Here is a 15,047-nt window from a genome sequence, read left to right on the forward strand (position 1 = left end):
TTTATACACAGAGGCATCTGTTTCTTCTTAAGATTGTATCTAGCAAATGTTATGAAGAGCTTTCCTTGAATATCAGGAGCTAATGAATAAAAAAGAAGGAAGAAAAAAAAAGACCTTTCCCAGTCATTGAAGACTGATCTGTGTGAGTGCTTTCTTTCAGGGTCTATCCATACAATGTGTTTGGAGAATTGCTCCAGGGCAACTACAGGGACCTTCCTGTTCCTTTCTGCATATTCCTTTTGTCTTGAGCATGTACAAGTGGACTAGGATTTCTTCTATTTATGTAGCAGGTGTCACCTCTTCCTAAGAAACAGTTTCTTCATGGTCCTGGGCACTGCTCTGTTTTTCTTGCCAGCAATCCTTTGTTCCAGGTAGCACTACTTGACTGCTCTTCCAAAGCATTCTGTAGGAGAGCTCTGTGAGACGACTTCTACATGCAGGGCAGATTCTAGGACAGCAAGTCCCCCAGGCCTCCACAAGACAGATTGGGCCAGACAAACATGACTATATGTTGCTAGACAAAGGTCATGGATTCTTTTGCTTGACGTACTCAATAACGAATCCCCGAGACATTGGGGTTTCAAAGAGAGAGTTTATTACTGGGCACATAGTAGGAGAGCAGATAGCCTGGCGGCCCAAAATCTGTCTCCTGGAGTTTAGGGGGTTCAAGGGTTTTTAAGGATTTTAACAAGGGAAGATGAGGTCATTTTGAATAACAAGTTCAAAGCAGAAAAAGAGACAGTGTTATCACTACCATTCCAATAGAAGAACATAAATTGCAAGAAGGGGAGGCAGGCTATCACTTCAGTACTAAAGGTGTAAGCCAAAAGGAAGGTAGATAAGTTATCTTTCAGTAGCAGAGTCTAACAGATATGATTTTAAAATGTCCAGGCCTGAAACTAGTTAGTGGCTGACTTCAAATTCTTCTTTAGTATTAAGCCTTTGCTCTACAAGAAAATGACCAGATAAGGATATAACGGGTCTTATAGTAACAAAGGCACAAATAAGGGCTTTTACAATTATTTCAGATATTAGGACACCTGAATTATAGTTTACGGATTTCAATTATTCCCCTCTGTGTACTCCAATATCCCAGAAAGCAAAAAGAAATATAATTCAGTAATCAAAGCATCCTTAAATCCTGTTTTCTCAGTTACAATTCCTCCCTCTCATTTGATAACTATCTCTCAATCTTGAGGGATCTCGGGGTGACAACTCTATAACTGCCTCAAAGCTGAAAAAGGGTGTTGTCGTTAAGGGGAAGAAGAACGAAACAAAGAAACCAGTTGTTGTTTTGGAGAGTCCAGTATTTCTGGGTTTTAGAACTCTGCATTAGAACAATCTGGAAGTTTTAAGTCTCTGAAAAGCAAATTTTATAAAATTTTAAAATTTTATAAAACCCAGGATATCTTTCATGGTTTCCATTAATACTGTTGGTTGGGGTTTGCCATATGTGGCAGGTTGCTATATCTGGCTGAAACTTGCATAAGAGTAGCCTCCAGAATAACCTCTTGACTCAATTTGAAATCTCTTAGCCATTGAAACTCTATTTCTTTTCCCCCCTTTTGGCCAACCAATTCATGCTGCCAGGACCAGGCTCATCTTTGGGACTTATGTCTAATGATGCAGGGCCAATAATGTCCTGTGATGCCAGGGGCCAGGCTTAATGCTCCTGGAAATTATGTCCCATGTTGGGTGGAAGCAGAGAGGTTGGCTTAAAGAGAGACCACATTTGAGCAACAGCAGAGCTTTTCTGGAGATGACTCTTAGGCACTGATCCTAAGTAGGTTCGGTTTGCTATTACAGAAATAAGTTTCATAAAGGCGAGCCTCAAAATTGAGGCCTTGGCTTATTAAATTGGGAGCTCCTCTTGCTTAGGAAAATGTCAGAAATTCCCCAGGTGGGGAAGTTTAATAGTTCCATTTTTCCCAGTCTCTCAAGAGACTTTGCAAATACTTTTTCATTTTCTGCCAAAATACTTTGAAATGCATCATGGCATAGCATTAACTTGTATGGAATATTAAGATTTTATTCCTTATCCCAGGCTAAATCAAATAAAACTGAATTATGTTGCTTAAATTAACTGACTAGACAAATTAAATTAGATAGTGTGCCACAGAAAACTTCAATTTTGGAAGAAAATAAACATTTTTATTTTTGTCTCACACAAAAGTTAAAGCTTTAAAATACAGACTTTTTTTTAACCTTTGTATTGATTTACCTTAGTTTTAACGAGATAAGTTTCATCACATCTTTAATTGGAGTTTGATCTTTTTTTCAGTTTTTTTTTTTACAGTTGCTGTATGGACCCAGGCTGACTTTCAGAGCTAGAGATCCAAATCTGAGTTTTGGGTGTCACACAGACACTTAAAATTCCGGGGAACTACTAGATTATGTAAAGAGCAAAGTATTTCAGAATTTAAAGATAACAATTAATGCTTAAAATCTAAGCGTTAATTTTTTGTGTGTGAAGAATGAAATAAACAATTTTATTAGACAAACTCATTTATTTGATACATGAAATTAGGTTAAGAAAAATATATGCAATGACATAAAAAAGAATCATGTTCACCTACTACTTGAACATGCTTACTGGTCAAAAATAATAATTGTGGAATGGATGCCAGAACTTAATGTCAAAAACACCCTGTGTGGATAACTTCCAGTCTTCTAACTTTACTGAATCCAGTACTGAACGTGCTTCTTTATATGCCTCAGCTTTTTCCAAGTCTTTTTCACTTTCTAATAATTATAGAAGATCAGTGTATGAAGCTTCCTACCTATGCTGGCAATCTGGGGTAAACATCCAGGATTCTTCTAGGATTTCTGCCTGCTTTTTTTTTTTAAATAAACTTTTTTATTGTATAGTACAACATATGTACAAAGCAAAGTTATAAAAAAGCAATAGTTTTCAAAGCACTCTTCCAAAAGTGGTTACAGGATAGATCACAGAGTTTGTCATGGGCTACCATACAATCCTCTCATATTTTTTCTTCTAGCTACTCCAGAATATAGGAGGCTAGAAGGCTTAAATATTTTCTATCATCACAATGGACTTTTTTTTCCTTCTTTTTTTTTGTGAACAGTAACGTATATACAAAAAAGCTATAAATTTCCAAGCACAGCACCACAATTAGTTGCAGAACATATTTCAGACTTGGACATGGGTTACAATTACACAATTTTAGGTTTGTACTTCTAGCTGCTCTAAAATACTGGAAATTAAAAGATACATCAATTGAATGATTCATCATTCATATTCATTTCTTAAATCCTATCTTCTATGTATAATTCCACCATCACCTTTGACCTTTCCATAATTCTCATTGGGGTTGTTTGAGCTATGGCAATTCTAAATTTTTAATATTGGAACGGTCTGTAACTGATATAGGTTAGGGAGATGAAACCATCTGATGTTTTGGGGAGGCTGGGCTAGGTGTCAGGATTTATCTGGAACATGAACCCCTCTGGAGGTTGTAGGTTTCTGGCAAGTTACTCTGGTGCCTGGAACCCTTGTGGAATCTTTTTTTCTTAATTATTTTATTTTCTTTTTCTAAATCCCAAAAAAACAAATGCAGACATTCCTATTTTGATCATTCTGTTCTACATATGTAATCAGTAATTCACAATATTATCACATAGTTGCATATTCATCATCATGATAATTTCTTGAAACATTTGCATCTATTCAGAAAAAGAAATAAAATGAAAACAGAAAAAAAATTTATACATACCATACCCCTTACCCTTCCCTTTCATTGATCAATAGCATTTCAAACTAAATTTATTTTAACATTTGTTCTCCCTATTATTTATTTTTATCCCATATGTTCTACTCATCTGTTGACAAGGTATATAAAAGGAGCATCAGGCACAAGGTTTTCACAATCATACCCTTGTGGAATCTTATAAATTGCCCTAGTCATTCTTTAGGATTGGCTGAAGTGGTCCTGATTGAGGGTTGGCAGGTTATGATAGGTAGCAAGGTCTACCTGAAACTTGTGTAAGAGCAACCTCCAGAGTAGCCTCCCAACTCTATTTGAACTCTCTCTGCCACTGATACTTTATTAATTACACTTCTTTTCCCCTGTTTGGTCAGGATGTAATAGTTGATCCCATGATGCCAGATCTGGATTCATCCCTGAGAGTCCTCCCCACATTGCCATGGAGACTTTCACCCCTGAGTGTCACATCCCATGTGGGGAGGAAGGCAATGATTCCACTTGCAGAGTTGGGCTTAGAGAGACTGAGGCCACATCTGAGCAACAGCAGATGTCCTCCAAAAGTAACTCTTAGGCATGCCTATAAGTAGTCTAAGCTTCTATGCTACCTACATGAGCTTCACAAGAGTAAGCCTCATGATGACCTATTGATTTGGGTGCCCCTAAAGTATGACACAGTATCAGGGGATTCCCTGATGGTAAGGTTTAATAGTTCCATATTCTTTCTCCCATTCCTCAGGGGACTTTGCCAATGCTTTTTGATTATCTGGTTAATATACTCTAGGGTGTTTCCAGGCATTACAATAATCTATACAAGATTAAAGGACCTCTTTCTGATTCAATGCTCTCTGTGTTTCAGTTGTTCAATTGAGCTGTACAGATAGGTTGAATTGGATTATGCACTTGAGAAAGTCTCAGTTCCAGATCAAATAAACCTTTCTTCCATTGGTCTCAAAGAGTATGTGTAGTTCTAGAATATAGACACTGTCTTCCTTACCCTTATGTTCTGAATTACTTTAACCCCAATCTGTTTGGCTTCATTCTTATCTCTAAATATCAGGTTATATATAAACATCAGCCTCTCAGAATCTAGAAATAATAATCACCACTCCAGACTTAATGTGTTTGCCCTAGGCCCCTGGTTTCTTATAAGGATTTTCTAAAGGTGACCATACCATTGTTGTTTTTTTGTTTCTGGTTTATTTCATCTCACCAAATGTCCCACATGTTCATTCACATTATTGAATGCCACACAACATTGTTCCTTTTTGTAGCTGCACAGCCTTCATTCATAAGTATATACCACCATTCACCATTCTACTTCTCTTTCAGTGCATTCTTTAACTACCTGCATTCATTGGGCATCATGTAGAGGGCACAAAGTCCACAGTCCATCAACATTCTCAATTTTAGATAATTTCATTGTTCCCAAGAGACAGAAAACCAATAAACACGCCCTCACCAAATTGAAAATCTAAACCTCCTCTTATCTCTTGTCCTTCACCCCACCTCATTATTTACCTCTGCTGTTGCTGTGGTAGTGCTGATGGTTGCCTTTTGAACATAGCTCATAGCATGCAATAGCAGTTTTCCCCCTGTAGCCTGGACTTAAACCTCTTTATACAAGAATCGTATCTTTGAAGTAATTCTTACAAGAACTTGTGCATAATTCTAGTGAGATTCAGGGGGACATGTAGGTTTATACAACCCCTTTCAATCTTGTTCATCTTCAATACAGTAATATTACTTCTAGAACCACTAGAGAATCACCTTCGCTCCTATATATTCCCTTACATTGCAGTTCAACTTCATTAGTTATTGGTTCACCCATCTCTAGCTTCTATGCATTTCTAAGTCCCCTGTATAAGTCTCTGATTATACCTTTATGCTGGTCATAAAAGTGGAATCATATTGTATTAGCTGTATGTATGTATTAGCTGTATGTATGTAATACTGTATTAGTATTTTCATACTGAAATTATCCTTTTGTATCTGGCTAATTTCACTCAGCATTATGTCCTCAAGTTTCATCCATCTTGTCATGTGCTTCAGGATGTCATTTTGTCTTACAGCTACATAATATTCCATCATATGTATATACCACATTTTGTTGATCTACTTATCTGTTGATGAGCATTTAGTTTGTTGCCATCTTTTGGTGATTGTGAATAATGCTGCTTTGAACATCAGCATACAAATATCTGTTTGTGTCGTTGCTTTCAACTTTTCTGGGTATATAACAAGTAATGCTATTGCTGGGTCATAGGGCAACTCAACATTTAGTTTCCTAAGGAACCACCAAGCAGTCTTCCATAGTGGCTGCACCATTGTACATTCCCACCAGCAGTGCATAAGTGTCTCAGTTTCTCCACATCCTTTCCAACATTTATAGTTTCCTGTTCATTTAATAGCAACCATTGTTATAGGTGTGAGGTGGTATCTCATTGTAGTCTTGATCTGCATTTCCCTTATAGCCAGTGAAAATGAGCATCTCTTCATGTGCTTTTGAGCCATCTGTATTTGCCCTTCAGAAAAATGCCTATTCATATCTTTAGCCCATTTTATAATTGGATTGTTTGTTCTTTTTTGTTGAGTTGTGTGATTTCTTTTGTATGAATGTGATTTCCAAATAGTTTCTCCCACTGAGTTGGCTGCCTCTTAACCTTTTTGTCAAAATCTTTTGAGGTGCAGAAGCATTTGATTTTGAGGAGTTCCCATTTATCTATTTTTTCTTTCATTGCTTGTGCTTTGGGTGTAAAGTTTAGGAAGCTACCTCCTATTACTAAGTCTTGAAGATGTTTCCCTACATTTTCTTCTAGAAGCTTTATGGTGCTAGTTCTTATATTTAGGTGTTTGATCCACTTTGAGTTAATTTTTGCATAGTAGTAAGGTAGGAGTCCTCTTTCATTCTCTTGGCTGTTGATATCCAGTTCTTTCATGCCCAATTATTGAAAAGGCCATTTTGTCCCAGTTCAGAAGATTTGGGGGCCTTGTCAAAGATCAGTTGACCATAGATTTGGGGATCTATTTCTGCACTCTCTGTTTGATTCCATTTGTTAATACTTCTGTCTTTGTGCCAATACCATGCTGTTTTGACCACTGTGATTTATAATAGGTTTTAAAGTCAGGGAGTGTTAATCCTCCTACTTTGTTCTTCTGTCTTAGAATGCTTTTAGCTATTCGGGTTCTCTATCCCTTCCAGATGAGTTTAGTAGTTAGCTTTTCCAAATCTTCAAAGTTGGTTGTTGGAATTTTGATTGGTACTGTATTGAATCTGTAGATTTATTGGGAGATAATTGACATTTTAACTATATTTAGCCTTCCTATCCATGAGCAGGGAATGTCTTTCCACCTATTTATATCTTCTTTGATTTCTTTTAGCAATGTTATGTAGTTTTCTGTTTTAAGTTGCTATTTTGAGTAGAACTTTTTGATTAACTGACTCCTCAGCTAGCTCATTGCTTGTGTATAGAAGTGTTACTGATTTTTGCACATTAATTTTATATCCCACCACCTTGCTGAATTTGTTTATTATCTCAAGTAACTTTACTGTAGATTTCTCAGGATCATATCATCTGCAAGTAATAATTTTACTTCTGCTTTTCCAATTTGGATGTCTTTTATTTCTTTGTCCTGCCTGATTGCTCTAGCTAGAACCTCTAGCACAATATTGAATAATAGTGGTGACAGTGGACATCCTTGTCTTGTACCTGATCTTAGGGGGAAGGCTTTCAGTCTCTCTCCATTGAGTATGATGCTGGTTATTGGTTTTTCATATATTCTGTTTATCATATCGAGGTAGTTACCTTTGATTCCTATCTTTTAGAGTGTTTTTATCAGAAAAGGATGCTGAATTTTGTTGAATGCTTTTTCTCTACCTGCTTTTTAATGGCATAATTTTCACCATTTTCAGCTCTCATTTTTGCAACCCTTTCTTCTTGTTGTTTAGCTTCTTTTTCATACATCTCTTTTTCCTTGACTGATCTCTACCATGCTGGTTTCATGTTGATCTGCCTGATGAGAGGATCCATCTTAGTTTCTTGGGTGCTGCAGGAAGGAGCCTGAGCTTTTATTTTTATAACCATTTTTAAATGAAACTGTTTCCGGAAATAAAAACATTAAACAGTTATTTTATATTAAGAAACCACAGCAGAGGTTTTGTTCTGTTTCATTTTTACACATTTACTGGAGTTATGTTATTTAACAGATAAAATGTAATATATGTATTTGTCCTGCCTTCTATTAAAATTTTTCATTTTAATAGATGGAGCTCTGACCTATAACTGACTACATATAGTTTTAAAGAAGTATTAGAGTAAATCAGTGCAACTGACAGTGTAGCTGTTTCTATGATCTATAACTTTTTTCAGCTTTTAAAATTGTGTGATATAACATATATACAAAGCAAAGAAAGAAAAAAGCAATAATTTTCAGAACACTCTTCAACAAGTAGTTACAGGACAGGTTCCAAAGTTTGTCATGGGCAACCGTACCATCATCTCAGATTTTTCCTTATAGCTGCTCCAGAACATAGGCTAGAAGAAATAAATTTTTTTTATCATCATAATGGACTTTTTTGTGAAAAATAGCATATATTAAAAAAAGCAACAAATTTCAAAGCACAGCACAACAATTAGTTGGAGAACAGATTTCAGAGTTTGGTATGGTTTACGGTTCCACAATTTTAAGTTTTTACTTCTAGCTGCTCTAAGATACTGGAGACTAAAAGAAATATCAATTTAATTATTCAGTAATTGTCATGGTGAGGTTCATGTGTCAACTTGGTGGTACCTGTTTGTCTCATTGGGCAAGTTCTGGCCTGTCTGTTGCAATGAGGACATTTCATAGAATTAGATCATGATCACATCAGCTGTATCCACAGCTAATTCCATTTCTAATCAGCCAAGAGGAGTGTCTTCTGCCATGAGTGATGCTTAATCTAATCACTGGAAGCCTTTTAAGGAAGATTCAAAAGAGACAGGCTCTCTTCCTGCTTCAGCTGGCCAGCCTCTCCTGTGGAGTTCGTCCAGACCCTCCTTCAGAATCGTCAGCTTCACAGCCTGCCCTGCAGAGTTTGGACTCTGTGTTCCCACGGTCATGTGAGACACTTTTATAAATTTTGTATTTGTGAGTGTTCCCTGTTGATTCTGTTTCTCTAGAGAACCCTAACTAATACAGTAATCATATTCATTTGTTAAACCCTACCTTCTCTTTATAACTCCACTATCACCTTTGATCTATGATCTATAGCTTTTTTCTTTTTTCTTGCATGGGCAGGCACCAGGAATGGAACTCAGGTCTTTAGCATGGCAGTTGGGAACTCTGCCTGCTGAGCCACCATGGCCCACCTATCTTTAACTTTTTAAGAATACTAAAAACTATGATTGACACATAATACCATTGTTCAACATAGTATAGATTTGTATCAGGATATAGCATGGATAGTGAGGACATTGTCAGGTTTTTAAGAATGCACACAATCTAGTATTATTTTACCTCTACAAATTTAACCAGTAATAGAACAGTAAAACTCTTTTAACAGCTGTAATACTTCCTAAACATCCCCTATGTAATAGGTTAAATTATTTCAGCACTTTACTTACACAAGGTGAAAGAACAAATTATTTGTAATAGTTTTTCCCTTAACAGTGAGAAGACTTGTCTTCGGAAATAAAGAAGGAGAAGCCCAAGGATATTAATAAGAATATTATTCTGATGTGAGATCTTTGTTTTGTAGACAGAGTACTAGGATGATTAAAAAAACTTTTTTAAAACTTTGCATTAAGAGCAGACTAATAGTCCATGTTCTTTTAACAGAGAGAAACTGAACTTTAGTTTTATATGAATACCCAGCTTAACATAAAAATTTTCTTTTTTTGAAATCTATGATGAAGAAGAGAGAGAGATACTACAAAATAGTGGAAGAAGGAAGAAATTTATGCTTGGATTTGGAACACAGCCAAGTATTTCTATACTTTATATTCAGAACACACGAATAATTACAATATGCCTAAAATATCACAGTCCAATTCAGCACTACATTCAAAGGTCAGAAAAGCCCCAAGTTTGAAATATAATCAGCTTTTTTATATTCAAGGGTTGGTATTAGCTAGGGTTCTCTAGAGATACAGAATCAGCAGGAGATATGTATAAATATAAAATTTATAAATGTGTCTCATGCAACTGTGCGGATGTAAGAGTCCAAGATCTGTAGGGCAGGCCACAAGCTGGCAGCTCCAATGAAGGCAGCTCAGTGAACATTCAGGAGAGGTGGCTGGCTGAAGCAGGAAGAGTGATTGTCTTTTCTGAATCCTTCTTAAAAGCCTTCCAGTGATGAGATTAAGCATCACTCATTGCAGAAGACACTCCCTTTTGCTGATTACAAATAGAATCAGCTGTGGATGCAGCCAACATGGTCATGATTTAAGTCCATGAAATGTCTTCACAGCAACAGACAGGCCAGTGCTTGCCTATCCAGACAACTGGGCACTACCACCTGGCCAAGTTGATATATGAACCTGATCATCACAGTCCAACCCCCTGTCAACTTGGCAGCTATCCACATCACCTTCATCCATACTTAATCTCTAAATAGAAAACAATAACAGACACATTTTTTTTTCTCACCTAATAGTAGTCAGCTGTCCTGAGTCCAACTGGAAATGCATAAATCTCTCCAGAATAAGGTGCAAGTCCTTGGGTAATATCCACTTTAAAACTTGATATCTTACAACTTAAATACTATAACATGAACAAAACAGCTTATATCATATGATAAAGGGGATAAAATAAAGAGGAAAACAAAGATATTTGATTTATGTATAAATACATAGATACTAATTACAAAGCAGGGAAGAAATATTCATACCATCACAATCCTCATTTCCCTAACTGAAATGATCATAGTTCATATTTATCCCTGCCTTCTTCCACTACCCATTCCATATCTCCTTTACCCTCAGCAAGCACCTCAGCTGGCTTTGCTCTTTGCCAGGTGGGGTGCCCTATACCTTCATTCCTGAAGTTTCAGAGCCATTGCTATTCCTGCCTGGATTATGTTGTTGCAGTTTTCCATTGATTTTAATCACAGGGCATGGTAGTACTAAAAGACACCCTAGGGGATCTCTTATATTCTAGGAACAGTCTTTTTTTAGCCCTGTTGTAAATAGGAAATAGTTGCAGTCCTGTTTGCCCCTGATATGCAGGGTCAATTATCCCAGTCAGTAAAGTAATTCCCTTCTTGGCTTGTTGATCCAGGGGCATGAGTAACCCAAAGTGACCAGGTAATAGTCACAGATTCCAGTTCAATGGAATAATTGTTGTTTCTCCTGGTGGAAGCACTCCCCCTTCTGGAACTAAAGCCTGTAGACCAGCAGAGCTCAAGGTAGCAGAAACAGGAAGCAAAAATATTCCTAGTGGATAACACTAGGGGTAATAGTGAGTGGTACCACTCCCATTTCTACCCTTTGATTCCTGGACCCATGGATCCTGGTAGACAAGTTTTTAAAAGAATAGCATGAACTGTTTGTCAATTTGAGGACAAGGCAGATCAGAGTGGAAGAAATAGGTGGCACTGAATTTAAGCAGACAGACTTAAATATTCCATAAATACTTTTTAACTTATTTGCTTTGCTTAAGGCTTGGATGCATATGAAAGTGAGAGTAAATCACAAAGAACTTGCTGGAAGGTAAAAAATGTGACAGTGAAGGTATAATTTGGGGGAAAAAGAGCAGCAAATAGAAAAAAATGATTGTTTTTTTAAGTGAAAGAAATACAATCCTCCTAAATGTAAAAGAGTTTGTTTCTCTAAAGAGGAAAGCAACATAAGGACAAATTACTACTTTGGTGGAGAAACTCAGTGTTTACAGAGAAACCTGATTAATTTAAGAAATGAAGCTTTTGCCTTATTGACAAACTGGATTGACAACTGAACTAAAAGCTGAGAAGACAGAGCAGTGGTCTATAGAGTAGTGTGGGCAACGGGAAGTCCACATGATTGGGTAAAAAAAAACAAGTTCAATAAATGAATGAAGGAATAACTCCATTATGCATGTTCTCTCTAAACTACATAAACCCACAGATTTTTATTAACAAGGATTTAAGCACTGCGTTAATCTCAGTTAATCCCTAGGGTTTAAGAGAACTATAGGACAAGTGCCCTTGGGAAGTCCTGGGGCAAAGCCAAGGCTTTCAGTGGAGTGGCAAGTTGATGGGGACCTGGTTTCGAACTCTAAAAAGTTTATAATCTCAGAATCTAAATCCTGGGTAAGTAGTTAGAAATGGATAATTAATTAGATATATTCTAGAGCAAAAAAGATTATTTTAGTTAGTTTCCATTGAAAAATAAAATCAAATAATTATCATAAGACATTATTTTGACTTCATTTTATCAAATTTCAGATTTGTACCCTGGCTGAGCCATACTGGATATGGACTGAAAAAACAGATTTTTTGAGAGAGAAACAGGAAGCCATATTTTCTTTTCCAAATACCACGGTAATGCTTCATTTTACTATTTAGTTCAGATGTGTCTGAAAGCATACTTTAATTAAAAATTAAAGTATACTGAAAATGCCTAGCACTATTACAAGAATATTTTAATTTTTCATTTGGATCCCAAATTGCCATCATGCCCATCTCCTCTTCAAAAAGATCTGGTTTTATTAGTGCCAAACATAAAGACATTGCATAATCTGCCTAATGAAAAAGCTGGAAACCTCCAGATTTTCTAATTTCTTCTAAATGTGATTATAAATTTGAGTTATAAGCTCACTGGAATGCAAGAAATATTATTCAGCAGGCCATATAGCCCAAAATCATGGATTCACATATCACCAATATTTAGCTTAATGTTTTTAAACTCCAATTCAAGTAAGCTTAAAATGTTATTTAAAGCCATATTTTCCAAAAACTTATGTTGGCTCTACAATCATAGGTAACAGTCAAGGTTATTTAGCCATCTCCCTTCCCCTAGACTAGACCAGATATTTAATCATCTGACAAGAGGAGAAGCAATCCAAACAGTAGCCTTCTTTTAATGGAGAAATTCAAGCTTATGTATATAAGTTTGGTTTTTTTTTGGCATGAGCAAGCGCCAGAAATCGAACCCGGGTCTCCGGCATGGCAGGTGAGAACTCTGCCACTGCACCACCGTCACACCCGTGATACTTTCTTTTATTGTACCACATATGATTGGAAAATTATCTTCATGGCTTTTAGGCTATTAACTAAAGCAGCTACTAGAGTTTTGGGCAACCTACATGTACCATACATATCTTTTGCTTTTTCTATTTTCTCTCCTAACATTAACCTAATATACTCCTTATACAATAGTTACGTAAAAACAGAAGTTCACTTCACTTTGGTACTTGCTTTTCTCTTCATGAAGCGACTGGGATAGAGCAGGTTCCATTTCCCTTTGGCTGGCAGTGGGCTCTTCTGAGAGGGAAAATGAATTTCTTGCTTCTTTAACCCATAATCTACCAGGTTTCTTGTTATACGCTTGGCCGAAGAAGGTGGTAAGCAGCTTTGTTATTCTGGGTCCCATGGTGCTCCATAGACACTGTCACAGGTGGGATTTATGCCAGTTGCTGGCAGCATGGCCCCCACGGGTATGGGAGGAGACATGTTCCCAACACTATCAGTCCCCTCAGTGAGGCCATAGAACATGCAACCAAGTGGTTGTAGCTTTTTTACAGTTGCAGTTAGATGTTGTGGGAACTAGAATGGGAGCTGGCATGAAAAGGAGACTTCATTTCATTTCTCAGGTGTTTGGTGAGAGCCTTTCTTTTTTTAAACATGGGCAGGCACTGGGAATCGAACCCGGGACCTCTGGCATGGCAGGTAAGAACTCTGCCTGCTGAGCTACTGTGGCCTGCTTGGTGAGAGCCTTCTTTATGCATGAGACTGTGTCTGCCATTCTTTATAATCAAATTCCAGGCAAAGCGTCCTTGCCTGCTGAGCCACCGTGGCCCGCCCGAGACAGGAGCTCTTGAAGGTGGTTTTAGCTAAGGTGCAACCCGCATGGACGAGGTCCGCATTTAACCCGGCCCACTGAAATCCTTCAGAAGCAGAGGACTTCCAGGCCTGGTGGGAGGAACCCAGAGAGGAAGGAGAGGGAGCCACGGTGGGACAACCGGGAGCCCCAGGACTGCCCACCTGGGGAGCCAGCCCAGCCTCTGCAGCCACTGACCGGCCAGTTACTGGGCAGGCCCAGACTATGTTGGGGTGCTTGTGACCGCAGCCCAGCAAACGAAGCCGTGCCCTTTCTCAATTCCATTTCCTTTTCTCCCTTCTCGGAGAATCTTGGATCCTGTGATTGTCATTTCTATGAAGGTCTTTGTGAAAATACTGTACAATTTACACATAATAAATACTATTGTTTTGAATATATTCAAATTACATTATCAATAATATATCTGTCTGCATTTGCTTATTTCCTCATTATGATATTATATATATATGCATATAAAATTCATTTTAATGACCATGATGTATTTCATTATATGATTATACTTGAAATTTTGGTCTATTTTTACTGAAGAGAATTTGAATGGTTTCCAGTTTTCCCTATTATGATTTACACCACATGGCCATTCTTGTAGCCATTTTCTTTTCCTTAAATTCTTAAGTTTCTTTATAGTATATAGGAGAAAAATTTGGAATTATAGGTTCGAAAGAATGCAAACCTCCAACTTTACCAGATGCTCCAAACTGTTCTCCAAATGTTTGTAGTCATTCTCTTCTTCTACCCAGCTATGGGATTTTCCATTTATTTACCTTTTTGCCAATACTTCATATTCTCAGACTTTTGTTTGCAACCTGATACACATAAAAACGACATGAAAATTTCTCTCTCTGTTTCTCTCTGTTTTTCCCTCATTATTGTTGAGATTGGCTATCTACTTATGTGTTTTCATCACTTGGATTTTGACTTATAATTATGATTGCCAGTTTACAGTATTGACCACTTTCTAATGGGTTGTCTTTTTAATTTATATATAGGCATTCATATAAATTATAAATTATCCATACTACTTTTGTCAGTTTCATGATTTGAAAATATCATCTTTCATCTGTCAGTGGTTTGTCTTTCCACTTAGTTCTAGTAACTTTTTTTTTTTACAAGAAAACATTTATTAAAGAAGGATGATTGATGTTGGAAATGTTTAAAAAAAGCAACAGCAGGCATGCATATAAAACAAAGCCAAGTGCAGGCCATGCTAGAGGCTCACCATAGAAATCTGCTCAGGGTGCAAGGCTGCTCACCAATTTGGCCAGTAGTTTTATTTATTTTTTCTCTTTTTAATTAAAAATGATTTTAT

At 37.0% G+C, this 15,047-nt stretch overlaps 1 long non-coding RNA gene across 10 annotated transcripts in view; it reads left to right on the forward strand.

Annotated features, from left to right (window-relative positions):
- LOC143684143 (uncharacterized) overlaps nt 1-14,603 on the forward strand; it is a 37,056-nt gene extending 22,453 nt beyond the window's left edge. For 8 of the 10 annotated variants that reach the window (XR_013175865.1, XR_013175870.1, XR_013175866.1 and 5 more), the window contains 2 exons: nt 12,124-12,219; nt 13,530-13,656. This is a non-coding gene — a long non-coding RNA (uncharacterized LOC143684143). The other 2 variants (XR_013175862.1, XR_013175872.1) reach the window with 2 other exon arrangements.
- The last annotated feature ends 444 nt before the right edge of the window (nt 14,604-15,047 follow it).

The sequence above is a fragment of the Tamandua tetradactyla genome, chromosome 5, assembly GCF_023851605.1.
Source record: "Tamandua tetradactyla isolate mTamTet1 chromosome 5, mTamTet1.pri, whole genome shotgun sequence".
NCBI classification, from domain to species: Eukaryota; Metazoa; Chordata; class Mammalia; order Pilosa; family Myrmecophagidae; genus Tamandua; species Tamandua tetradactyla.